This window comes from Polyodon spathula, chromosome 14 (genome assembly GCF_017654505.1).
Source record: "Polyodon spathula isolate WHYD16114869_AA chromosome 14, ASM1765450v1, whole genome shotgun sequence".
NCBI lineage: Eukaryota > Metazoa > Chordata > Actinopteri > Acipenseriformes > Polyodontidae > Polyodon > Polyodon spathula.
The window spans coordinates 19,166,761-19,175,771 of record NC_054547.1 but is presented as its reverse complement, the minus strand read 5'-3'; the positions used below and the strand labels follow the sequence as shown (position 1 = coordinate 19,175,771).

General features: G+C 36.4%; 1 long non-coding RNA gene across 1 annotated transcript; it reads right to left on the bottom strand.

The window, feature by feature from the left end:
- Positions 1-2,163: 2,163 nt before the first annotated feature.
- On the bottom strand, positions 2,164-8,132 carry LOC121326924. Its single transcript, XR_005951511.1, has 4 exons — positions 7,875-8,132; positions 6,473-6,553; positions 3,228-3,296; positions 2,164-3,134 (listed from the first exon to the last, which is right to left on the bottom strand). It is a non-coding gene; the product is annotated as an uncharacterized LOC121326924 (long non-coding RNA).
- Positions 8,133-9,011: the final 879 nt, after the last annotated feature.

Genomic DNA, 9,011 nt, shown 5'->3' with positions numbered 1-9,011 from the left:
CAGTTAGTTGCGGACGCATATGCCTCTCTGTTACGATGTGTTATTTTAAAAGGAGACGATGGCAAATTTATCACATCGTTGTTTGACAAACCTCATTACGTCCCTGTGTGTTCATCAATTTAGAACTGTATCAGTTGAAATAACGTCAGACCAGAATAAACACGTGTCATTTGCATTTGGCAAAGTTATTGTCAAGTTGCATTTTCGGCTGGTGAAAGCTACAAACTTTTAAAACGATGGTTGTAATTAAAACCTACGGAGACCCTGCTTGTACAGAAGTTATTACAAGAGCCAATTGGGAAATGGCTTACCTGGGTTTCAGGGACTGCCTGTCATGTACGGGGCAGGTACTGGAGGTCTGTTTACAGCACTGTTTAGGAAGGCAGTGCCTTTTCTAAAGTGAGGATTTGAAACTGTAAAACCGCACGTGAAATCAGCCGCTAGGAACATTGCCAAAGATGTCATGGGGCAGGTTACCAGCGCTGTAGTGAATAGGGCTATGGTACCCCAACAAGAAGGTTCGGGGTTAATGTTTATCAGAAAGGGAATCAAGAGAAAGACGTCACAGCCCCCGCTCAGTGGGTGCTGGCGCTGTGTAAAAGAAGATCTAGTAAAGGCAGAAACATTCATAAAAACAAAAGAGGGTCTAAGAAGCGGAACAAGTATAGACAGATCGGCGGTGATATTTTTTTAACAATGGCATTTGTTCACGGATGTTCAGATGAATGTGCAAAATCTGAACTGGATATCTTTCAGATGGCCCCTACTCAAACTAGCATCGAAAAAAGTATTTACGTTGAAGTTCCGCCGCTTGCAGCTCTGAAAATGCCCCTTTGGAATTTTACATAGCCGGGAACAGCGAAGATTATTTAGATTTAAATAACACGTTGTTGTACCTGAACTGTAAAATAATTAAAGACGACAGGGCAGACATAGCTGTGGATGGATGTGTGAGTCTGGTGAATTACCCCAGCCTCTTTTAGTCAAGTCGATATCAGGGTGGGGGATCGTCTTGTCAGTCAGTCAAACAGCTATCCCTGCATAACTTTTATAGAAGCTGTTCTTAATCACAGCGAAGATACTCTGAAAACACAATTTTCTACAAGGCTGTTTTACAAAGAAAGCCCAGGACATCACAAAATAGCTACGCTGACCGGAGCCAACAAAGGTTTTTAAAAATGGGCCAGTTACACTTCTTCAAGCAATAATTTTGAGTTATTGGGACACCTGCACGCAGATCTGTTTTTTCAAGACAAACTAATGCTGAATGGTGTCAATATAAAAATTAAACTCACTCGTAATAGAGATTTGTTTTGTTTAATGAGCAACGCAAACACGTTTAAGCTGATTACTCTCAACGCATCGTTGTTTGTTAAACGGGTTGGAGTGCTATTTTTGATAATGTGTTGGAAATCAATATGAGACGCCAAGTCCTGTATGACTTTAGCTGAATCTTTTTAAAACAAGAAAAAAAGACCAACGCTGACACGACACAGCTGGATAATATCTTATCAGCCGCCACCCCCACCAGAGACATTTTAGGTGTATTTCCATGCAACATGCTGCCGAAAGATAAGCAAACACAAAGACCGCCGTGTTTAGTGATTAACACACACCCCCCTAACTACTTACCCGGTGAGCACTGGCTAGCTATTTACTTGACAGACGACGGATGTGCTGAATTTTTTGATTCCTATGGTTTTTCGCCAGAATGTTTTTTGTTCCTAAAATCTATTATGACATTTTTAAACATACATGCAAAATGCAGTCTATAACAGTGTTCAGTTGCAAGATGCGTTGTCTGTTACATGCGTCACCACTGTGTCTTATTTGCTTCAGAGATGTAAAGGAATGCCTTTTAAACATATTTTGGAACTTTATTCTGAAGTTGTTACTTTAAATGATCAAATGGTTAAACAATTTGTACAAAGCGTTGCTAGGCAGAGACACACGCCTGAATGCTTGTTTAACCCTAATGAGTACGGGCATTCTCAGGCGTGTATTGGTTTTTGTGAATGTAAAGTGTGTCATGACTGTTAACCTTTATTAAAAATGTTAATAAAAAAAAAAACTTACTTATAGTGTTTACGGCTGCTTATTAGAGTTATGAACAAGTGTATTGTGATAAATATTAATGTACAGGATGTTAAAAAGGCACTACAATAATTATAAATAGTTTATTACAATTTAAAACAGACATAGGTTATACCCGTGCAAATGCACTGCAAACATATACAATATGTAAAACTGTTACATTCACAAGCACGTATTACATTTACACAAAAGAAACAGAAAATAGAAAAAAAAAAAACATGCACATCGTTAAACAGACAGCCATTCAAGCCTTTTAAACAATTTACTTCTTTTAAAAGTTTCAACCCTATCGGGTGTATCAAGCCCTTTTAGAATTTTGTTTTTTAAAGACGTAAGCTACAGGCAAGTCAGGGGGGAAAAGACCGCTCCTCAACCGATAGCCATCAGGAGTATTAGCATTTAAATCAACAAATAGATGTGGGCCATACTTTGTGAAAGCCTTTTCAATTTTGTTGTCACTTGCTGCTTCCATCAAATCATCCACAACAATCAGGTTCACTTTATGGGGAGGTAGTAAATCGTCATTGTTAAATGTTGCTGGCAAACCTTCTATAAATTTAATAAAAAGGGAATTTTAACAACAAGTCTTTGTAGAGGTTGCTAGCAACTATAACACCACACAATATTATCAGGCTTGCAAGATAACATATATTCACCTCTTTCCAACAACTGTTTTATAAAATAGCTTTTTCAGCAATTAGAAGGCCCTGCCAATATACACGGAAAAGGATGTTTTCAGTCTAATATCCATGACTCAATGTCTAATACCCATAGGGTAAAGATGTAAAGTTTTCTGCAAGCACCCTTTTATCATACACAACCTTGAACGTTTTTTTTTTTTTTTTTAAAGGCCTCGTTTCTAGACTCCACTTCTTTTTAACTCGAACTGTACCTTGCTACTGCAAGTTAATTTCTTTCAAATTCCTCTTTCCTTTTCTTTGAAAGGCTGCCTATGTTGTCTTCTTCAAAATCCACGCTCCTCTTCTTGGAAATCTCCGATCCTTTTTGTGCAATTCCTTCGACCACGGTGCTTGATGTTGCTGTTAAACAAACACCACAACTTATTTTATAGATTGTTTTTTCAGTTTTAATGACCATTGCTTTACAAAGTCTTACAAAACACAAATACTTACAAGACCTTCCTTTTTTCACATTACACACTGTTTTCATAGGCCCCTGGATCTCTGGCTCCTTAGATGCAACTGTTAAATGCATAATTCAAACAATCAGTATAATGTGTTTTACAGGTACGTAGCATCCCAAATAGCTTTACGTATCTATATATCTATATCTATACCTCTATTACGTGTAGTATCTTCCCGTCGAAAGCGACAGCAGACGACAAAATAATAATTTAAGAAAAGTAGATGCGCTTTCTTTTCTTAGGAGGTTCCATGTTTTTTTTTTTCCTTCAGCACGGCAAATCTACTGTGCACTTTAGTATAGATACCGTTATTTTATTTATTTTTTTTTTTTTTTTAAAGGGACAATGCACATATAATGACCCTAACAACTTAATTAATAAAATTGGCTTGAGGAGGACCAGATTTGATCAAAAACATGTAAAAAATATGTTAAGGAATTTTTATGAACTTTGATTGCTGTGTATTATTAATTTCCCCCAAATTATATGCACATTTCATGCCCAGTAAATGGTCAAAAGGGGGAGGGGGGGTGTTGAGGGTGGTCTTTGTGGCCGCACTTTTGGAACTAGGGGAAATGAATTAATAAATAAATACCCCTCCCTCTGCCATCACTTACATCTCTGGGTCTGTCTGATGTTGTAAAAAAGGGTCTACTGATTTGTTCATTTGTTGAAATAGGCCGAAAATTAATCTGTTCCTTCATCAAAAGCAATCTGTAACAGGGGTTAGTTTAAACATTTGAAATCAGTTGTGAGGAAGCTTTCTTATTTAACATGATATTTTGCTCTTCTATTTCAGTGGTCCTCGTTTGATATAGGAATTGTACAGGTTGTTGGAAGCTTACGATGGCTAAATCGAGTGGTTGCTCTAGAAACAGCTTGAATACGTTACTAAAAAAACAGATTCCTTCTGAAAGAAACTTTAAAAATTTGAATTCTTTATTTCGTGTTTATCAAATAAATTGAAGGCGCGCTGTTTTAGAAATACTGTTGTAGTTAAGCAATAACAGAGTCAGTAGTCATTACCTGCTACATCAACTGACCGTGGCAACAGCTAGGTATCCCGAGTCCAAGGCAAGGGCACTTAAAGAAAGCTAAAGTCAATTTTCTACAGATAATGACCATGGCTAATATAAACCAAAAAATGCTTTAGTGTGCAACGCCATTTCACTAATGTAACTATAAATGTATGTCACTGTTTAAAATTAGTTTCAGGACATTGGAGAATGACTGCTCTACAGAATACCTGACTGGCTAAAACTACCCAGGAGTTTTATCGTTTTTGTTATTGCCTAGGTAAGAATTTGCATTGAATATACAAAAGTAAATCCATAAGATAAGACATACTGAACATCAGAATTGGTCAACTTATATTACTGCACCTTTTTTCACAGCTTCTTTCTACCACAAAGCCACCTGGAACCCACAGTAATCAGGGCTCGGACAACCTGTCGGACAACATGTTTTTTTTGGCTGCTTGCCTGACAGGCAATCCTATTTTTTACTCTATAACGCTCACAGATCATCCCGGTAAAACATGTTTAGAGGGATCAAAGTTTTTCATTGGTAATGCTTGAGTGATTTCCGGGGTGACGTACACGTACACATTGCTTGTGACCAAATCCTGCGAGGACTGCCTCGTGAAACACTCGACAACTCAAGCAATCCTATCTAGTCAGTGCACTGGTATCTGTTACATGACTGTGTCTGCTCCAGTGAAATTAAGATTAAAATGGACACTACGACAGCCAAAGTATCTACTTTTATAGTGAAGGCTACGATTTTTTTAAACATAGTTAGAGTGGAATTACAAGCTACTGTACTCTGCTCACAAAGATTCACATTTTGTTGATACCTTTATTAAATTAACGTTATTTCCCAACCCAGGAAAAAAAAATAAAAAATCAAATACTACAGTTATTATCATTGACTCAGATTTAGCAGGTAGCATGTTGATCGCTTTTTTCATTTCTTTAACATGATTAATAAAAATTTATTTTAAATGTATGGTGCTTGCTTGTAACTTACTGTACCGAGTGCAGCAACAGCCTTGGGTCCAAACCGTCAGCCCAGTGTAGATATACTATTTACATCCTCGCTATAGGCCTCCATTACACGATTAAATACTGATTAAAAAATAAATAAATAAAATAAGCAACATTGATTTTTTTAAATAAGGAACCAAGATTTCAATTAATATTTGCAATTGAAACAAAACAAACTTTGTTGAGGCACTTTTTTGGGGGGAGGGAGGGGTTGTACTGTGTCCTTCAATAATTATGATATAGCCAGAATACTGGATGCAGCATGCCACAAATTGAGTACCTTACTTGTAATTCTATTTTTATTCGCAATCTCTGTTATTATTATTATTATTATTATTATTATTATTATTATTATTATTAATTGGTAGTAGTGACAAATACTGTAATAAAGAAAATCAAAGAATAAAACAGTACTAATATTATTAATAATTTAGCTAATGCCTTTATCCAAGGTGACTTCCTTAATTTACTACAGCAGCTTATATTGTTTGTTTCGGATTGTCCTTTACTATAGCGAACAAAAGGCTTTGGATCCAAACAGGGTCGTTATAGTGAGCGTGTACTGTATTTAGTATTTGACTTATATGCTCAATACATGACACTTGCACATTTTAATATATAATGCGTGCACAATTGTTATTTCATTTTTGTTATTTTTCACCTCGCATAGTGTTCAACATTTAACAGAGGGTATAAAAAATTTAGATCAGAATCCAATATTATCCCTTACAAAAAAATAATATACTGCAAGCATACCTGTGCCAAAATTGTCTGGTTTTAGAATACTATTAGTACCATTATACCATCTTATTTTGTTACAAGTATATGTACTTTTAAATAAGCCAGGTAGATATCTGAGTAATGCACGTAATCTGCGGGCTGAGTGTAAAGAGTTAAAAAAATATTTGCATGAGTACAATATATCAGGTCATTTTTGTAAAACTATATCATCTGGCTGAAGAGTCATGAACGTAACCCCACTTTATAACATTGTTCCTATGGGAAAACGTGCTTCGACTTATGACACGACTTTCAGGAACCAATTGTGTCGTAAGTGCGAGGGCTGCCTGTACTGGACGTTTCTTAGATTGCAAGTACCATTACAAAAATTTTGCGAGCCCTGGTACTGTTTACTTTATAGCGTACAAATATTTCTCTCACAGTAAAAGTGGACAGGCAGGGCGCTTACCTCTTCATCTTTGGGGTCTACAGTAGTCTCATTATAAACCCTCTGGTTTTCAATTGTCTTTGGAACTTCTTTTGGGGGTGCCTTTACATATATAAAAAAATAACACGATATAATATATTTTTTATATATATATATATGTATATAGATATATATTATAGTATCTTATATATTTAGTATTATATCTATCTATTTGTAGACCTCTGGTGGGTTTTGTGTCCAACCTCTGAGTATTTCTAAGATGCAGAGAGGGTGAGCGCATGAGTTCTGCATGTGTGGTTCCCACTGTCAAGCATGGAGGAGGCAGTGTCATGGTCTGGGGTTGCTTTGCTGGTGACAGAGCTGATCTTTACAAGGTCCACGGCAAGCTCAACCAGCATGGCTATCATAGCATACTTCAGAGGCATGCCATTCCATCAGGATTACGGCTAGTTGGGCAGTCCTTCATTCTTCAGCAAGATAATGACCTGTAACACACCTCAAAGTTGTGCAAGAACTATCTGCAAAGAAGTAAAGTGAAGGAGAACTCAATCTAATGACCTGGCCTGCCCAGTCTCCAGACCTCAATCCCATAGAACTTGTATGGGACGACCTGGACAGAAGAGTCAAAGCAAAGCTACCCACAAGTGCCCTACATCTCTGGGAATTGCTGCAGAAAAGCTGGGAAGACATGTCGGGTGATTTCCTGCTGAACTTGTTAACCGAATGCCTCGTGTTTGTGACGTTGTTATTAAGGCAAAGGGTGGCTATTTTGAGGAATCCAAGATTTAGAGACAATTTTCAATTTTCTTGAAATTGCTTTGATACTCTTATGTTTTGTTTTGTATATTGTAACGTGTTTTCATTTTCAAGTATTTACACAAACGTATACGACGTAAAACATTGTCAATTATGAAAAAAAAAAAAACTAGTTTCCAGCAAATGTACTCAAACTTTTGACCGGTACTACTGTGTGTGTGTTTATATATATATATATATATATATATATATATATATATATATATATATATATATATTATATATATTTCCGGCGACATTGTAATAACATTATTATACTGTACATTCTTACAAGCACTTTGTTCACAGTCTTGGCGTTGGTTCTGATGTAAAGCAAAGGGCAATATACCACTGAGTGTACATGGCAGCAATATCATAGCAGTTAAGGTAGTCATATTTATCATTTGTATGTAAAGAAAACGTGTTTAGATAATGTGGTACATAAGTAACTGCATACTGTAAAAACTAACTAACATACACACTGGCGTTTCTGTAAATACCCTACATCAACTTCAGGCCCCGATAATGGCAACACGATGTGACAGTAGAAAACACATTGGCAGACTGCATACACATAACTCGTGCTGGTTACTGATTCAATATCATACATTTGACTTTAACAGCATACCTTTCGTTTCTCCTGTTTAAATTCCAAAAACATAAAATGCCTTCGTTGTTTATTTTTGATCTCTGACAGGGTGAATCTTGGTGGAAAATGCGTCTCCAGCGGTTTCTAGTCGGTCTCTGCTTTCACCACTCCTTCCTTTGTTTCTCCATTTTCTTTCTGTAGTTTCTTTCCCCTTTTCAGCTTCTTTTTTTAGTTTTTTTTTGGACGTGTTCTTGTGTACCCAAGTCTACCTCTACTTCTTTCACGTCCATGCTTAGTATTTTTATGTCACGTGTTTCACTTTTTTCACTTTCCTCTACGACCCGGATCTTCCGTTCCTCTTCAATGCTCCAAGTTCCAAAAAATGAAGTCTTGCGCCGTTCAGTTCAGTGGAGGAGCAACAACATGTGAGGTTTGTAGTACAGTATTTGTTTGTTGTACAGTACATTATTATAAAGTACAATACTGTACAGACACGCATAACACTTGTTTATACAGTATATAAAAGTGAAGAAAACTTGAATAAAACAAATAGTGTTTTATCATCCTATAAATACAAAAATACAGGGGTTGAAAAACACAATGTGTCATAATGGTGACCACTACTTGGTAATGAACATAAGAACATAAGAAACTTTACAAACGAGAGGAGGCCATTTTGCCCCTCTTGCTCGTTTGGTTGTTAGTAGCTTATTGATCCCAGAATCTCATCAAGCAGCTTATTGAAACATCCCAGGCTGTCAGCTTCAACAACATTACTGGGGAGTTGGTTCCAGGTTCCCACAATTATCTGTGTAAAAAAAGAGCCTTCTATTTTCTGTTCTGAATGCCCCTTTATCTAATGTTGAAAAAAGTCTCCTGGGTCGACATTGTCAATACCTTTTAGAATTTTGAATGCTTGAATCAAATCGCTGCATAGTCTTCATGTTCGACTGAGTAGATGAATTTCTTTTAGCCTGTCTGCATATGATATGCCTTTTAAACCAGGAATAATTTTGTTGCTCTTCTTTGCACTCTTTCTAGAGTGGCAATATCCTTTTTGTAGCGATGTGACCAGGACTGAACAGAGTATTCTAGATGAAGTCTTATTAATGCATTGTAAAGCTTTAACATTACTTCCCTTGATTTAAATTCATATATATATATATATATATATAT